General features: G+C 43.9%; 1 long non-coding RNA gene across 1 annotated transcript; it reads left to right on the top strand.

Annotated features, from left to right (window-relative positions):
- The first annotated feature begins 299 nt into the window (after nucleotides 1-299).
- LOC139079407 (uncharacterized) lies at nucleotides 300-1747 on the top strand. Its single transcript, XR_011533025.1, has 3 exons — nucleotides 300-434; nucleotides 1085-1212; nucleotides 1593-1747. It is a non-coding gene; the product is annotated as an uncharacterized lncRNA (long non-coding RNA).
- The last annotated feature ends 17620 nt before the right edge of the window (nucleotides 1748-19367 follow it).

Raw genomic sequence — 19367 nt, 5'->3', positions numbered from 1 at the left:
GATTGATAGTTTGGCTGGGTATATAATTCTAGCTTGGAAATCATTTTCTTAGAATTTGTTGTCGAGCAGTGTAAAGCTTCTTTTTATTCCTGATGCTTTGCACTTCAACTTTAAAAAATAATACTTGAAATATATAAGGATCTCTTCTCAATCTCCAGGGCCCAGAAATTTCCAAATAACACACATTGGTGTGTGTCTTTTTCTTTTGAGTGTAATTTAGTGGATTCTTTCAATCTAGAAACATATTTTGTTCAGGATGTGGAACTGTACTTGAACTATTTCATCTGTGCCTTTTTTCCAGAGTGCCTTAAATTTCAAAAAGAAAAATCCCAGTCTTCTCCTAGGGAGTGAGGAGGGGTGGTCCCCTGCCGCACCTGCTGAGAGGGGGGATCTAGGCTTCTTATGGAGATTTTCAACCAATTCTCCTTTTAGAGGTAAGCAGTCTTCAAATATCTGAACCGTTCTTGTATTTTAGGGTGTGGCTCAGCTTGGTTATTGTTGACTTCTCCCTTTTTGGATTAGATTTAAGCTCACATCTGCCAAATCTCTTATAATTTATTCATTTACTTTTCAACTTCTATTTTCTTTTCTCTTATTTATAACTGTGCAGATTTATGGCCTTTTAATCCCTTTACTCCCGTTTTAGTAAAGTCTTAACAAGAGCAGAAGGTGCGAACCTAACCACTGTGCCACTGGGCTGGCCCCCATATTTTATTTTTGTCATTAAAATCTTGACTTACACTCATTATCAGCAAACATATGAATAGCCTACCTTCTGCAATGAACAAAACCCATGGATAATGGAAATGTCTAGTTTTTGTGTGTCATTTTTGGACTTGATTTTTATGACAGACAAGGCAGAGAAACCTGGAACATGAAGCTTTTCAAAGGAGTGGGAGCCCAAGTATCCATCACCATGAACAATTCAATAGCTTCCTTTCAGACATATTGAGTTTACGAAGTGCTGATATCTATTAGCCTTAAGGATTCAGGGTCCCTGAATTCCTGCCCCACTCTGTCACCCCTCCCCAGCCAAAATATGCATTCTCTTCCTTATCTTAGTCATATAATCCCTGATCTTTAGCTGGGCATATTGCCATCCAGCTGAAAGACTACTTTCACAAGGCCACGAAAGTAGTGAAGAGAGAGCACGGGACCAAGTTTGGGCCATAGAGTTCCATGTGACTTCTGGGAAGTCTCCTTAAGAGAAAGGTATGTTCTTTGTCCCTACATCCATCTAGCTGTCTGGAGCAAGGATACGATGACTGGAGGTCAAGAAGCTGTCTCAGTATGAGGGAGGACACAGTGGGGCCCGGTCTCTGAGACTCAGCAGAGGCCCCAGAGCAGCTCTGGTCTGGCTGGTTCCAGTTTCTTTCATTTGAGGCAGACATGAGCTCCTGTCCTGTTCAAGTTGCTGGTACTTTTGCCTTTTCTGTTCTATGTAACCAATTCATAGTGCTTGCAAATTATTCCATTGCTAAAATAAATTATGTATCATGACATGTTCAAGTTGATGATGAGGCTCAGCTCTTAGCATTTTCATGACAAAGTAAAAGGGCAGAGAGATTTATCATTTCATTCATTCCACACAGGTTCCAAGCGCTTGGAAAACAGTTGAGTCTCCCTCAAGCCTGCTTGATCCTGCAGTGATTTCCAACGACTTCAGCCAGCATGTTGGAAAACTGGTTTCATGTCATAACTATCTGGCCTCTGTAGGAAAATAAATCTTTCATTTTGAAATATCAAATTTTCTGTGAAAGAGAAGAAATACTCTTAAAGGGAGTCTCCATTAATTGCTGTGAAATTGCCTTATGTGTTACTCACTACAAGTATGTTCTCCGTTTGTTGAAGTTATTGACACACACAATTGACTCCCTCATAATTCTCTGTGTTCCAGGCTAAATCCTAAAGATAAGGCAGATACTTGTCAGGAACGTCTTGATTTAAAATGAGAGAAATTTAATTCAATGCTAATTTTTTTTTCTTTCTGCTTTTTCTCCCCAAATCCCCCAGTATGTAGTTGTATATTTTAGTTGTGGGTCCTTCTAGTTGTGACATGTGGGACACCACTTCAGCATGGCCTGATGAGTGGGTGCCATGTCTGTGCCCAGGATCCAAACCAGCGAAGTCCTGGGCCACCACAGCAGAACACGCAAACTTAACCACTCGGCCACGGGGTCGGTCCCCAGTGCTAATTTTTTAAAAAGCATCATTTATTTGTTCACTCCTCTGAATAGTCCATGGATTATAGATCTGCTGCATTCAGGCATAGCTGGGTCAGTGGTGTCATCAGAAATCTGTTTCATTACATTCTAGGGCCTTGTTCTCCTCTGTGGTGATGGGATTTCTCTACATGGTGGACAAAATGGTTCCCAGCAACTGAAGGTTCCCATAGTCTTAAACACTAGCACCGCTACCCCAAAATGGGCTGCCAAGACTTGTGCTCACGCCTGAGCTAATCTCATGGCTGGGCAAGTGGAGCTCCTGATTAACAAGGCCTGGTCCGCAGGCTGCCCTTGTAGCCAGGGATACTGCATGAGCAGAGCATGAGAAGAGAATGAGAAAAGAAGAGAGATTTTATCACTAGAACAGAGCATACTTAGCAAGAAAAACCAAGGGCATCTACTCCAGGGCAAGTCAAGACCTTTAAAGATAAGAAGGTCAAATAATGTGTTACTTTCAACATCATTGGGTGCCTGCTAGGTCACCTCCTTTTTATCTTACTATATTTTACAGCTAATTATATTTTACACTAATTAACTTGTAGTGTAGCTAATACTTATTATTTGTGCAGGCTTGTCACTCCTCTAACTTCTCTTCTGCACTTCTGGGTTTTCAGCCTAGAGGTGCATGATCGAGAAGACTGAGGCTGTGTAGAAATGAGGACTCTCAAATGCTTTGCTTTAAACAGATGGGATGGTTGGGTTTAAAAGCTTTGGGGGATAATGAGATAGAGAGGGAAACAGCCCTGATTTCGGAGGTGCTTTGAGAGATCATGATACTGGGTGCTATCCATATGGGAAAGAAATAGTACTGATAACCAGCAGCTCCGATTCATGCAGGGACATCAGTGAGAGTCAGGCAGACAGAGGAGGCCAAGGCATGGTAGAGCCAAGGGTGGACAAGAAGGATTGTTGGCCAGTCATCCAAATGGCAAATGGCGCACTCAGTCTTGATCAAATGACATCAACAGCCAAGTGCTCCTGTGGTAAGTGGCACACAGCAGCAGACAGTAAGCAAGTCAAGTGGTGACCATGTGGAAGTCTCAAGGGTGGGACAGGGCTCCACTCAGCAGTGGTGGTTACTGAGCAATTCATGTTCTTCTCTCAAGGACAGGTACTGGCAAAAGCTAGGTGAACTCTCCACACCTCAGCAAAGTGGTGTAACATTTAAAGAAAAACTTCACACCAACAGGAAACCTTGGGTATAAATCCAGAAATAAAGGCAATGCTGACACAATTATGAAGACTGGGGGCGATGGCTTCGATCTGGGAAAGGCAGGAGCCAGATGAACCCCGGGTTATGATGACTGGAGGGCGTGTAATTGCTGATACCTGGCTGACTGAGATCACAATGACTGAGAAAGTGGGTCTGAGCTTTTCAGTTAAAGATATCAGCTGAGAGCCTTACAATGAAGAGGAAGGAGATAAATTGGAGGCAATTCTCAACTGGTTTATAAACTTACGCTTATTTTTATTTCTTGAAGCACCTACTACAATGCTGTGCATTGTACTCAGTACAGACTTATTGAATTAAAGGAGGAATGAAATAAACACACACTCATCATCCTGATGTGACCATACATAAAACCAGGGGTGACAAGTATAGCCACAGTTGGGAGGAACACTGGCTGAGCTATCTGCTGGTGTGAACTTGCTCTGCTCGCTGCAGTGTTCTAACCAAAGGAGCCAACCAGCTTCCAGCCGACACCTTCAGGATCCACCAAAACTCTTGTTAATGTCAGTGTCCCCTTCTAGCTCCACAGAAGTGATATGAGCTCCCAGGTCTACACTCTATAGAACCTTGGAGTTATTGGAGAGAGAATAGTGAGAGCTATTGGAAGTAGAAACATGGGGGTTTTCACATCTCTAGGCCCAGTACTATCTAGGAAGGGAATTTTGTCCTTTTAAAATTTTTGTAGTGGGGTGGCCTGGTGCAATACTTTAAGACGTTCTCACCCTTTGTGTCTTTCTGGCTCCAATATAAAGAAAACCCTCTTGCCCCTTATTTGCTTATTTTCTTCTCAAACAGCGTGTAAACTTAGCTTACAGAGGAAATCCTTCATGGTGTCTACGGCCACTAGTCATATGAGATTGCTAAATAGTTTCTGGAACCTCTGGGGAATCAGAAAAAGTAGACGTTGCCAGACGATCTTGGCCATCATTGGGCTGGCAGATGTCATGTCCAGGTTGTCCTCCTGCCCAACTGATTATTGGGAGCCAGGCCAGAGCTTCAAGCTGGTGGTCCAAGGGCACACGCAGCCAGAGTGGGCAGCAGGCATGAGGCACAGTCGCATCTGAGCCATTGTGTCAAGGCAGGCAGCTAGTCTGAGAGGTAATCAAAGTTAAACAAGGCAAGGTGCCCTGTGGGGTAGAAATAGAATTTGCATCCCCTGCACTAGAGAACATTTAGGTGAGGGAAAAGAGGGAAAAGGTCAAGGCATTGCGTAGCTTCGTGTGCCCATGAGTGCCCTTGGCCTTAGAGAAAGCTAAGCTGGAGAACATGGTGGAGTTCTATCGTCACAGTCTGAGACTGTCTTGAGTGGTCGCTACCGCCTTCATTCTCTGAGCCCCGTCCATGAAAGGAGCTCTGTTCCCCTTACGTGGAGCTTAGTTTCTAGGGAACCGCCTGCCAGCACTCCCTCCTTACACACCTGGGCGCTCGAAGTCTTCGTCTCCTGGGACGCTCGAGTCTTCTTCTCTGAATTCAGGTTGGGGAGCAGGGACAGGGACCACATTTCTAGGAAGGTCATGGTCCTGGGGCGGAGGGCTCCCTCGCCCTCCTGACTGTTCTTCCCCTGTGAGCTCTGTTTCCCGAGGCAGGGCAGGGGCAGCGCTCTGCTGCCTTCTGCTGAGGCCTGGGCAAGTGTTCAAGGTCAGCAGTGCTGGACACACCCACGCGGATGGTCCAGCTGGCCTTGGCATGTGTATGCAAGGACCTTGGGCCTCTGCGTTTTGCCTGAGCCCTTGGGAGAAGGTGGCAGCTCTGGTGAGACATTCTCTCCTCACCCACATAAATCCTCAGAGGGTCTCTCTCTGTGGGTTTATAAAAGCCCTTTATCTAATTCATGACTCAGAGAATTGAGCTCACTGGCAAGAGGCTTTTTAAGTCACATTTTGAATAATTTCTCAGCAATTCATTACATAAGAAAACAGGTCCTTTTTGTTCTAATACTTCGCCTAGGAATGCAAGTCCTTTCTGCCAAATTCATTAACAAAACCTGTGTATGGGGGCTGAGCGCTTCTGGCCAGTTTCTGAAATGTACTAAAACTTACTGATCATTGAAATGTAAATTTTCACCTTTGGCTGGAAATGATTCATGGGTCTCAGCTTGTAGGAACAGCAATGTCACTTTCAAATGCCCAGGAAAGCTCCAGACCAAGTGCCCCCTGTGAGACGAGGCTTAATGTGTAAGAACCAAGAGACGGCCACATGTCATCTTTCTGATCGGCAGCAGAGTGAACATGGTCACAGCTTGAGTGGAAAAGAGTTCTCCCTGTTGGCAGTATAGTGACACAGAGCTCAGCAGAGCCCCACGACAGGCCTGGGCTGTGCAGGCTTCTGGTCACACCAATTACCATCACCGTAAGAACAGTTTGGGCCTCCCACCCCAGGCTGGCCAATGCAGAGAGGTGGCAGGGCTCTCCACACACTATATAAATCTAGTATTTATATTATGTATAAGACATGATGTTTATACTGTATTATATACTTTAAATAGTTAATATCTTTAAAATAAATATTAAAATGTTTTAAGATATATATACCTTTTCAAATTTTTTTATTGTGGCAAAATATACATGACATGGAATTTACCGTCTTAATCATTTTTGAGTGTACAGTTAGTGATATGAAGTACATTGACATTGTTGTGTAACCATCAGCGCCATCCATCTCCAGAACTCTTTTCATCTTGCAAAACTCAACCTGTGTCCCCATTAAACACTAACTCTCCATTCCCTCCTAGCCTAGGCCCTGGCAACCACCATTTTACTTTCTGTCTTTATGATTTTGACTACCCTAATTACCTCAAATAAGTGGAATCATACAGTGTTCGTCTTTTTGTGACTGGCTTATTTCACTTAGCATTATGTCCCCAAAGTTCAGCCATGTTGTAGCATGTGTCAGAATTTCCTTCTTTTTTAAAGCTGAATAATGTTCCAGTGTATGTAAAGACTGCATTTTGCATATCTATTCATCTGACAGGGGACACTTGGGTTGCTTATGCTGCTGTGAACATAGGCTTATGTCATAGTCTGCCAGGGCTGCCGTAACAAAATACCACCGACTCAGTGACTTAAACAACAGAAATTTATTTTCTCACAGTTCTGGATGCTGGAAGTCCGAGATCAGGGTGCCAGCCCAGTCGGGTTCTGGTGAGAGCCCTCTTCCTGGCTTGCGGATGGCCACCTTCTCACTGTGTGCTCACATGGCAGAAAGAGAGAGAAAGACAGAGAGAGAGGGGAGAGAGAATTCAAGCAAACTCTCTGGTGTCTCTCCTTATGAGGGCACTGATCCCATCGTGAGGGCCCCACCTTCATGACCTCAGCTAAACTTAATCACCTCCCGTAGGCCCCGTCTCCAAGTACCATCATACTGGGGTTAGGGCTTCACCACATGGATTTTGAAGGGACACAATTTAGCCCACAGCAGCATACAAATAATATCTCTTGGAGACACTGCTTTCAATTATTTTGGGTACATTCCCAGAAGTGAAATCGCTGAATCGTAAGGTAATCCTATTTTTAATGTTTTGAGGAATATTCTTACTGTTTTCCATAGCAGTTGTGCCATTTTACACTCTCACCAACAGTGCACAAGGGTTCCAATTTCTCCACATCCTTGAGAACACTTGCGATTTTCTGTTTTTTTGACAGTAGCCATCCTAATAGGTATGAGGTGGAATCCCACTGAGGTTTTCATTTGCATTTCTCTCATGATTAATTCAGTTAAGCATCTTTTTGTATGCTTACTGGCTATTCAAAAACATATTATACATACTTTTAATATGTACTTTGTAAATTTTTAAAGTACTTGTTAATATAGATGCTTGGAAAAAAACTGAAAGAAATCATACTATAAGATTACTGATTCTGCTGGCAAGATTAAGAGTAAATTTTTGGTTTTTTAAATATTTTTCCATATGTTCTAAGTTTCTTTTGATAAGAAGGGCTTCCTCTTATAACCAAAGTAGTCCTCATCATCATCTAACATGTATTGTTAGATGCTTTGCTCCTGGCACTGTGCTAAGTACTTTACATACACTACTCGAAATAAACCTGATAATTGCCATAGGTAACTGGTACCAAATTATTTGTATATATGCTATTTTGAAGGGAAAAAAAGGTTCATCACAAGAATCTCAGGCCTGTCAAGGTGACTCCCAAGTTCTTTAGCAATCCCTTTTTGGTCACTTCCGTGGCTCCCTCTGGCCTGAGTTCTGGGTTCAGACGGGTTGCTCAGTAGATGAGATGAACCTCCTTGTGCCGGCGATCTCAGTACTCTGTGGAGCTGGGTGATTGTACAGTCAACGTGTTTAAACAGCGTGACAGACAGTTTCAGAGCGCCCACTGTGCGCCGGGCACTCGGACCCTGGGCTACAGACAGGAACGCTGAGAGAGGACACGGTCCCCACCCTCAGAGTTTGGCGGAGTCAGACCTGTGAGCAAGCTGCTGTAGCCTCCTATGAACGCTCGACAGGGAAGCCATGACCGTGGTCCCAAGAAGGGAGGACTCTGCCTCTACACCTGGCGGCGCCTCAGAATTATCCGAGTGCTTTGTAAAATTACAGACTCTGGAACACCATACCAGACCTACGGAATCCAAATCTCTGGGACACAGCCCGGGGCTCTGTATTGGCAAACAGCAGTCCAGGCGATTCTGATCTGCAGCCAGAATCGGAATCACTAGCAGATCTGTCTCCTGGACCGGCACGGCACAGAGTAGGTGCTATTGTCGACTGACAGAGTAATCGCTTTCTAGATCAAAGAGGAAGGGAGAAGCTTTATAGAATAAGAGACACTTAAGGTGACTGTGGAAGGATGCTTACGAAACTGGGGTTTCATTCCCTCACTGAAGCACAGCCCTACAGGTAACACATCTTGCAGAAGCGTTAAAGGAGACATATCTCCTGGTACAGCCAGTATGGAAAACAAGATGGCAGCTCCTCAAAAAATGAAAAATAGAACCACCATACGGTCCAGGAATCCCACTCCTGAGTATACAGCTGAAGGAAATGAAAGCATCTTGAAGAGATGTCTGTACCCCTATGTTCACTGCAGTATTATTCACAACAGCCAAGGTACGGAAACAACCTTAGTGTCCTTCCACGCATGAGTGGATAAAGAAAATGTGGTGTATATGTCAACGGAATATTATTCAGCCATAGAAAAGAAGGAAATCCTGCCATTTGCAACAACATGAATGGAAATTGAGGGCATTATGCTAAGTGAAATAAGCCAGAGAACGACAAATTACTGTATGATCTCACTTATATGTGGATTCTAAAAAAAAAAAAAAGCCAATTTCAGAGAAACAGATTAGAGTGGTGTTTGCCAGGTATGGGGGGAGAGGGGTATGGGGAGGTGTAGGTCAAAGGGTACAAACTTCCAGTTATATGAAGAAAAAGTTGTGAGGGTCCAGTGCATAGCATGGTAACCAGAGCTAATAATACGGTTCTGTACACTTGAAAGTTGCTGAGAGCAGATCTTAAGCATTCTCACCACACAAAAAAAGAGTTAACTATGCGAAGTGATGGATGTATTAATTATTCTTTATCTTGGTAATCATTCTACAATGTGTATGTATATCAAATCACCACACTGGACACTTTAAATATGTCCAATTATATTCGTCAATTATTTCTCAATAAAGTAAGCAAAAAATAAAATAAAATCCTCCAAAGTTTTCTCATCACTCTTAAAATAAAATCCAAACTTCTAAAACAAAAAAAAAAGACATATCTCCCTAGTAATTTTTTTCTCAGCTTAAAACTATTGAAAATATCAGTGATTGTTTCATACAGTAAGTATTTGTGTAAGTATTTCTACCACCCAGCATTCAATTCAGTCCCTATTCATCAAACAATTCAGTTCAATAAACATCTTGGTGTGGACCAAGGGCTTTGCCAATCAGCGAGCAAATGAGACCCCGCCCTCGAGGAGAGCAAGACAGCTTCACAGAGGATTGATGGACGCAGGAGGAAGAGGCATAAGCGATACAGGCATAGAGACTGAGAAGGACTTGATCAGACTGCATGCAAGTTCAATTTACATGATTCTCGAGGCTGAATTCATATCTTCCCATACTACTGAATTATTGGTTGTGAACTGAGAAAGAAACTGCTAGTTTCCTACCCGATATTCATCCTTCTCCTCTTTTCCCTATGTTATGGGAGACAAAAAAGTGCCTACCAGGGAAAAAACCTTAAAATTCCAAGCCTCCTTTACTTTTGGTTTGGCTGATGTGATGTTAGCAGAAGTCAATAACTGAGACTTCCAATAAAGCCCTTTTCCCCCATTCTGCCCTTTCTGCTGCCTGCAGTTCAGATGTGATGGCTAGAGCTCCAGCAGCCAAGCAAATCACAGAGACCTCAGCTTTGACACATTTGTGCCATTGAACTAAGGACAGTATTTACCTCCAGACTCATCAATACATGAGAGAAATAACACTCTCTGTGTGGCAACTGCGTGCTTAAGGCACTTTGGTCAGGTCTCTGTTCCTAGCAGCCATCAGCACCACCTGATTGACAACGGGCAGCATCTATCCACCAAGCTTAGATTACCCACAGAGAAACCAACAGCATGCTCACGTGTGGCTTGCAAATCAGACTCCTCGATGGCGTCAAAGAGCTCACAAACACTTGACTGAGGGGTCTCCCACTTCACTTCTCTTAGGGAGAACAATCAGCTGTCTTGGCAAGGGCCATGCAGGTATAGGGTCGAGTTTGGGACTAAACCCACAGCTTAGGTCCTCCTGTGCTTCCGACTGCTGTGTGTTGTCGTTGAGCCATCCCTGGAGGCTCTTGGCCTCTCCGATTAGTCAAGGACTAGAAAGGCAGGCTTGACATTTATAAATTCCGTTTGATCACTGGTCACGTCAAAAAGAGATTGCATTGTTGCCAAATTTGTGGAATTTGGGGAAAGATTCTGCTGTCGTGGAAGATTGGGTAGAAGGACAGGCTCCTCTCACTCTTAACACAAAATCTGCTCCTGCCCCGAAGCTCGCAATTCCATTTCCTTTGCTGGGATAAACTACAAGTGGTTTTAAATTGAGTCATAAATTTCTCCAGGCCTTTTAAAGATCAGCTCCCTGCCTTTGATGGCCTCACCTCCTGTGGCAATGAAATCTGGCTGGAGACGCACACCTACCACTTTGTGCACATTTGGGCTGGGAGTTTGAAATTTACAGGCCGTGCCTTGCAAAGTGACCTCCACTTTTTAATAGCCTGAAATGGAACCAGAGAGATTGCGAGCCGAGATGCACCAGGGCTGGCAGGTGCAGGCCCAGCTGCATCTGGAGAAGATCCGCCTCCATATGCCAGAAGTGGACAAATTATTGGTGGCTCTGATAAACCCCTCGGGGTAACCATGTTGACTACTGGCTTTGGAGTGTCGTGGTCTAAAATGAACTCTTCTTTTTTAAATAATGATTTTTAACATATATACTTTGCCTTGATTGACTGTGTCTGAGCTACAGGGACTGAACGACTTTAAGTGTAAAGCCGCTATGTTCAGTGAGAAATGATTAGCAAAATCGATCTGACTGCTCAGTCCTTGTGCCTCCCGTGGTGGGTCGTGTGCAGAGGACCCCGGGTCGGTCTGCAGTCCCCCATCTATCTCTGCTTCTCTAGAATCAATTTCACCAGCTGAGGAATGGCAGAGCGAGCACAGGGCACTTCTACCCAAGCAGAGGGGGTGCTCGTGGTCTGGAAAGAGGGCATCACTCCCCTCCTGTCGCCTTCTGCAGCCTGTACTCCTCCCAGTGACACGGAGAGTGCTAGGCAGGGCTTCATGTTTCAAAGTTAGGGCCAGTTCCAGCCTGTTCTCTAAGGGGGCCTGACTCTAAGCAAGAGAAAACTCCAATTTTGAGTTTTTGCCTGAAGTCAAACCTATCCTCTGGTCTCCCCGCCAGCCAAACGCTCGCCGTCTCTGCTCCCCAGCCCTGGTCTGCCTCTCCCACACGCAGCCCTGCATTCCCAAATTCTCCTTTTCTCTTCTCGTCAGTATTCCCATTCTCTCCCTCAGTACAACAAACCTCAGGGAATGTTAGAGAGATGAGGGTCCCAGTAAGCTGATTCTCATTAAGGAGCATATCTGACTCCTCACCACCCGCTGCAATCCCCTTAAGTCTTCTTAAATTTTCGGAGTTTGAATTTTAGACCAGCTCATCTTCTAACTAACTGTATAGTGTTGCATAAGTCACTTTGTGGAATTTTCATCAATTCACCTGTATTGTCATTCATTCATTCAAATATTTATTAAGCACCAGTACAACATAGCATTTAAAGGGCGTAGACGGATTGGGTTCCAATCCCATCTCCCAAACTAACAAGCTGCACAAACTTGGGCAAGTTGTTCAACCTCTCTGTGCCAGTTTTGGCATCTTTAAAGTGGAGATAAGAGTAGTACTCATTTAAAAGCAGGGTTTATTTCTTTAACAAAGACTTCTATAGTGCTTAGGACTGAAAGCCATCCCTCTGAGAACAGGAACGAGCAAGGGTGCCCCTCTCACCACTCCTGTGCAACATAGTACTGGAGGCTTGGGCCAGAGCAATTAGGCAAGAAGAAGAAATAAAAGGGATCCAAATGGGCAAGGAAGAAGTGAAACTTATGCTATTTGCAGATGACATGATTCTATACACTGAAAATCATAAAGAATCCACCAGAAAACTATTAGAAATAATAACTACAGCAAAGTTGCAGGGTACAAAATCAATTTAAAAAAATTGGTTGCATTTCTATACACTAACAATGAACTAGCAGAAAGAATTCAAGAATACAATCCCATTTACAATTGCAGCAAAAAGAATAAAATAGCTAGGAATAAACCTAACCAAAGAGGAGAAATACCTATACACTGAAAATTATAAGACATTATTGAAAGAAATCAAAGACATAAAGAAACAGAAAGATATTTCATGTTCATGGGTTGGAAAAATAAACATAGTTAAGATGTCTATACTACATAAAGCAATCTACAGATTCAATGAAATCCCAATCAGAATCCCAGTGACATTCTTCACAGAAATAGAACAAAGAATCCACAAATTTATGTGGAACAACAAAAGACCCTGAACAGCCAAAGGAATCCTGAGAAAAAAGAACAAAGCTGGAGGCATCACAATCCCTGACTTCAAAACATACGACAAAGCTACAGTAATCAAAACAGCATGGTATTGGCACAAAAACAGACAAACAGATCAGAACAGAACTGAAAGCCCAGCAATAAAACCACACATGTATGGTCAGTTAATCTTTGACAAAGGAGCCAAGAACATACAAGGGAGAAAGGAAAGTCTCTTCAATAAATGGTGTTAGGAAAACTGGACAGCCATGTGCAAAAAGAATGAAAGTAGACCGTTATCTTGCACCATATGCAAAAATTAACTCAAAATGGATTAAAGATTTGAATGTAAGACCTGAAACCAAAAAACTCCTAGGAGAAAATATAGGCAGTACACTCTTAGACATTGGTCTTAGCAACATCTTTTTGAATACCATGTCTACTTGGGCAAGGGAAACAAAAGAAAAAGTTAACAAATGGGACTACATCAGACTAAAAAGCTTCTGCACAGCAAAGGAAACCAAACCCATGACAAAACAAAAAGACAACTTGCCAACTGGGAGAAAATATTTGCAAATCATTTATCAGACAAGGGGTTGATCTCCAAAATATATAAAGAACTCATACAACTCAACAACAACAACAACAAAACAAACAACCCAGTCAAACAATTGGCAGAAGATATGAACAGACATTTTTCCAAAGTAGATATACAGATGGCCAACAACATCATTAATCATTAGGGAAACACAAATTAAAACTACAATGAGCGATCACCTTACACCCATCAGAATGGCTATAATTATCACGACAAAAAACAACAAATGTTGGAGAGGACATGGAGAAAAGGGAACCCTCAATACACTGTTAGTGGGAATGCAAACTGGTGCAGCCATTATGGAAAACAGTATGGAGAATTCTGAAAAAGTGAAAATAGAAATACCATATGATCCAGCTGTCTCACTACTGGGTATTTATCCAAAGAACGTGAAATCAATGATCCAAAGAGATTTATGCAGCCCTATGTTCACTGCAGCATTATTCACAATAGCCAAGATGTGGAAGCAACCCAAGTGCCCTTCTACAGATAAATGAATAAAGATGATGTGGTATACATATATATACACATACAATGGAATACTACTCAGCCATAAAAAAAGACAAAATTGTCTCATTTGCAACAACATGGATGGACCTTGAGGGTATGATGTTAAGCGAAATAAGCCAGACAGAGAAAGACGCATACTGCATGATTTCACTCGTATGTGGAAGATAACAAATACACGGATAAAGAGAACAGATTAGTGATTACTAGAGTGGAAGAGGATTGGGGGGTGAGCGAAAGGGATAAAAGGGCACATATGCATGGTGATGGATGAAAATTAGACTACTGGGGGTGAGCACGATGAAGTGTATTCAGAAATTGATAAACAATAATGTACGCCCAACATTACACAATGTTATAAACCATTATGATCTCAATAAAATTACTTGGGAAAAAAAAAGAGTAATACCTATTTAAAATCAGGGTTTATTTATTTGACAAAGACTTCTATGGTGCTCAGGATGTGCAGGTCCCACTCTAAGCTTTTTTTACAAATATTGTATACATTCATATGTACATACACATATATAATATGTATATAATAATGTATATGTAATATGTATGTATATGTGTAGCCACATATACATCTCCATAAAATAACTAGTTAATTCTCATATTCTGAGTAACTATTACTAGCCCCATATTATGGATGAGGAAACTGAGACACAAAGCATTCAAACGCCTTCCCTGCACTCCTACAGCTGGAGTGTGGTGAGGATGGTCGGAGTCAACATAGAAAGCGCTGGAAACAGAACCCGGCACACGGTAAGCAACACACACGGGTTCAGAATGGTCATGATTGTGATTACTATTGTAACATTCCAGGCACTATACCAGCACTAGAGATACAGCTATTAATAAGACTCGGCCCCTGTCCTTTAAGAACTCACCACATGGAGGGGAAGGCTGGCGTGCTACAAGGTAAGTGTTTGCAGTATGAATAAGCAACTGTGGGAGCACCAGGAGGAAACACTTGGCTCAGCCTGGAGGTATTAAGGGCAGCACTGTGCAAAAGAATATACAGCACAAGCCAGATATGCAGCTTTAGAGTTTCCTGAAGGCACATTAAAAAAGTAAAAAAAAGACAGAAATTAATTTCATAATATATCAAAATATTATCATTTCAACCCATAATCAATCTTTCAAAAATCATTACGGTAAAAATATTTTACATTCTTTTTTTGTGCGAAGTCTTCAAAAGTTGGTGTGTATTTTATACTTAGAAGACATCTCAACTCAGACTAGTCACATTTCAAATGCCCCATGTGTCTAGTGTCTCGTATATTGGTCAGCAGAACTAGAAGGCTTCCTGGAGGAAGCGACATTTGAGCTGAATGAGGAGGCTGGGCCCTGTTTCTAGTTACTCCTGAGGAGGATGAGGTTGTGATTCACAGGTGACTGATCCCAGGCTCCTCTTCTCCAGGACAATGCCATGAATGGTCTGCAGAATAATGGCCCCCAAAGATGTCCACATCCTAATCCAGAACATGTGAAGACGTTACTTTACCTGGTGAGGGGGAATTAAGGTTGTAGATAGAGTTAAGATTGCAAATTAGCTTGAGAGGGAGATTATCCTGGTTTATCCATGTGGGCCGAATTTAATTACAAAAGTGCTTCTAAACGAAAGAGGCAGGTGGGGGAGTCAGGGTCAGAAGGATGCACTGTGAGAAAGACTCACCTGGCCATTGCTGGCTTTGAAGATGAAGGAAAGAACCAGGAGCCAGGGAACGCGGGCAGCCTCCAGAAAACGGAAAAGGCAAGGAAACTGATTCACCCTGGAGTCTTTAGAAGGAACACAGCCCTGTTTGACACCCTAATTTCAGTCCAGTGAGACCCATTTCAGACTCCTGACCTTCCGAACTGTAAGATAATAAATTTACATTGTTGTAAGCCACCAAGTTGGTGGTAATTTGTTAAAGCAGACATAGGAAACCGTCCCATTTTCCCCTTCTGGATACTGGGAAACCCAACTGGATCCCCACTCCTTGAATGGCTCCCTCCTGACCATGGGTTGGGTCCCTGAGAGTCAGAGCTGGAGGATTTCCCCAGCGTCTTCCCCTCCCATCACTAGGTACACTCATGCCTAGAGGGACCAGCTCCACTGCCGTCAGTGGCACTCTTGTTTGCTACCCAGTCTCCGTTAAATGAGATAACGCGGGGGAAAGTCCTTTGTCTTCATGAAAATTATCCTCGTCTGGACCTGCTGTTCACGTTAATAAAAAGTAAAGGGGGCAAATAACACGGGAAACGGGGTGGGGGGTGAGAAAGTATATGGGAACTCTCTGTACTTTTGGATCATTTTCCTGTAAACCTGAAACTGCTCTAAGAAATAAAATCTATTAATTTTTTTAAAAAGTAATATAAATACAAAAAAAAAAAGGTTGAGGGAATTGGCTCACAACCCAACACCTGCAAATACGCAGAAGGCCTCATTAGCAAGATGTAAGGCACAGAGAGGACTGGAAGAGTAACGAGGGTGCTTTCCAAAGCACCAAAGGAAAACCATCCTGTGGAATTAAACAAGGAACCAGAACAAGCTGGCTTACTGCCGTGAGTCCACAGAATGGTGGGCACGGCCGCACTTTTCATCTTCCAGATGCAGGACCTGTGGTGGCCCAGACCCTTACCCTGGGTATCTCATAAAAGGAAATGGACCAGTGTCCTTGCCAAGTGATGTGAATAATGGTTCCTCTCCACTCGCCCAGCCTTGCCCCACTGGGAACCATCTGAGTGTGTTCTTGACCTTCCCTCCTGTAGACAAAAGGGGTCACCGCCTCTCAGAGTGCAGATCCGCTCATCTCCCCAGAGGTGATGTCAGCCCCTGGCTGACTGCGACCCTGACATTCAAAGGGCTGGCCTGGAAGAGAAGAGCAGGCCCGCTCTTCCCCCTCCCAGGGGCAGCGAGGCTCCCTGCCTCACCACGACGCCTCGGAGAAGCCAGGGAGGCCCGGACTCTCTTCTCAGCTGAATGGTTCCTGTCCTCACCGGCCCCATGCGAGGAGGCTTGGAGAAGACCCCGAGTGGTGGGGAGAGGGACACACCCTGCGGTTAATATTCCTCGTGCGTTTCCAAGAATTTGAGGTGAGAGACAAGCCTCACGTCTGCAGGGTTCACCTTCCGAATCCAGCCAGCCGGGAAAAGACAACTTTGTTTCCTTCTTGTTTTTAAAAAATGGCGCATCATAAGAGGGTTTAAGGCGTAAGAAAGCAGTGGATGCAAGGCCCCTCAGGGAAAAGAGCAGGAAGAAAAGGTGCCTGAGAACAGCAGCATTCTCTGCACACTGAAGGCCCTTGACGCAGGTGGACAGGCCAGGTACCACTCATGGCAGGTTAGAGAGAGGACACTGATACACCAGAGACATGGCACTCTGGGATTCATGGACTTAATGTAGTTTATGCTCTGGTGGCCTCATTGGTTGGGAAAGTGCAAGATTCCATGCTAATAAAATTCAAAGCATGGATGATACACCTCGTCTCACAGGGAACGTGGGTGCTACGTGAGCATCCCTCAGCCTGGGTCCCACCAACTCCTCTGCTTGGGACAAGGGGACAAGCGGTGCCATAGGCACCTCCACAGCTCTAGGCATTTTTTTCACCCCTGCTCCCCACCTCCCTCAGTGATGCAGCAAGTGTCTCCCAGAAGGTAAACTCGGAGACTGAAATTAGATAAAGATGAGCATCTTCATGGCTGACCAGATGGGACTCAGGGCTCCTCGGAAATGCGGAAGGAAGGCTCTGGCTCTTTTGTGGTATCCGCGTGGACGTGCCATCTTGCCACCAAGTGAAATGGCAGCAAAGAGGAACAAACATTTGTTTCAGCTCCTGGACACAGCCGCACACAGACATGGGAAAGAATTTGGTAAATAACTAGTTATTTGAAATCAGTGTTTTCCTTTTCTCCATGACATCCTAAAGTACTTATTACCTGGTGAGAAAACGATGCAGTTCAGCTGGAAGCTTAAGGTGCCCAGAAATGGATTTCATTGAATATCATCGCTGAAGCACATCCTTTAAGCAGCTAGTCATTAGAGAAGAAAGGGGAATATGTCTGTGAGTCAGAGGCTGGGAACATTCCTAAGAAAATGCAAGTTTTTATCACCCTTGTGGTATGTAAGGGCAGAGGCAGACAGACCTAGGAGATGGCAGATGAGGCCCCATAGACTCATGGTTCCCAGGCTGGCCCCAGAAACCTTAAGACTTCTTCAACGCAGCGCATAGTCCAGGGTGAGACAAAGAGAATAATGCAGAGGAGGAGGCTGCGACTCTGCTATTTTTAAACTGCCAATTAGAACGTCTAAAATTAGGTGGTGGGAGCCACCACATCCGCTCCAAGTTAATCATACTCTTCTGAGCTTAAGTTTTAAACCTTCTGTTTTCAAGCCCCTGATCGGAATATTTAAAAAGATCATTTCTTGGCTGGGTCAGGCCCAAAGTCAGTGGTGGTTCAGCATGGTTTCTCCCGGGAGTGACTTCTCTTGGTTAGGGTTGTTAAAACCTGTCCTTTGGAGGCTGGCCCAGTGGCATAGCAGTTAAGTTCGTGCATTCCACTTTGGTGGCCTGTGGTTCACGAGTTCTGATCCCGGGCATTGACCTACACACTGCTTATCAAGCCATGCTGTGGCAGGCGTCCCAATCTAAAAACAGAGGAAGATGGGCACAGATGTTAGCGTAGGGCCAATCTTCCTCAAAAACAACAAACATGTCTTTTGAATATTTTTGTTTGTTTCTGGGGTGGAAATAAAGAAAAAACAACTAGAGATCAAAAAACAAAAGACACAAAGAAAGAAAAAAATCAAACAAAAAAGCTCATATGAAGTTTTTTTTAAAGTGACGTATGATTCTGAGATTCTGTTTGGCCAGTCAAATTAACATGACTAGTGTGGCCTCCTCCGCAACTCCCCTCCGCCTCCTGTTAGCACTCCTTCCTCTCCGGGTCTCACCATCAAAGCCGTAAGGATAGGATGTTTGTCCAGGCCAGACGGCTCCAGTTTCCTCCAGTGACATCGGACCCCAGAGAGCTCAACTCAATTTTAACAGGAGAGACAGCACATATTAAATCCTCATCAAGTCCTCTTAAAAGACCCGACACAGGGCCCCGGCTTCAGGAAGGCTGCACGAAGCATAGAGGTGTGTTGGATCCCCAATAATTCCTGCACCATCCACACTGCACACCATCCACACTGCACACTACCCACCTTAGCTGTCTATGTGACGCGTGGCTGGTACAGCCTCTCAAAGCTATCTGAGACAAGAGAATGATTCCGAAAGGCAAGAAGGACTGAAAGAAAAATGCAAACAAATGCATGCGTATAAAAGGGGCTTTCTGGGTAGTGTTTAAGAGACATTAATTTTATTTAATGGAGGTAATAGGTGTTAGCCCATGCCCCCGTCTGTTTTAAGGAAAGCATATTCCATGTGGTCATTTAGAAGTTGTATCCTATTTCCCACAGTTGGGTATTTATTGCTTTAAACTCTAACATTCAGGAGGAGAATGTTACTTTGTTTTTCTCAGAAAAGAATATGGAAGATTCCTGAGGACAAAGAAAGCAAGTGTTTTCCAAGTAACGTCATATGTTGTAGCAACACATCTGGAGAGGCAGAAAAGGACTGCGCGGGGCGTGAGCAGACTCCAGGCGAGGGTGCTCGGTGAGGGGCTGCTGGCCCCTGCAGCCCCCGCTCTCCCGCGTGCTTAGCTCTGGAAGGCGCCTGCTCCAGGGCGACCAAAGAAGCTGGAAATGATACGAAGGGAGAACTGTTGC

The sequence above is a fragment of the Equus przewalskii genome, chromosome 25 (assembly GCF_037783145.1).
Source record: "Equus przewalskii isolate Varuska chromosome 25, EquPr2, whole genome shotgun sequence".
Lineage (NCBI taxonomy): Eukaryota > Metazoa > Chordata > Mammalia > Perissodactyla > Equidae > Equus > Equus przewalskii.
The sequence above is the reverse complement of the archived record's forward strand: the minus strand, read 5'-3'. Positions and strand labels throughout refer to the sequence as shown.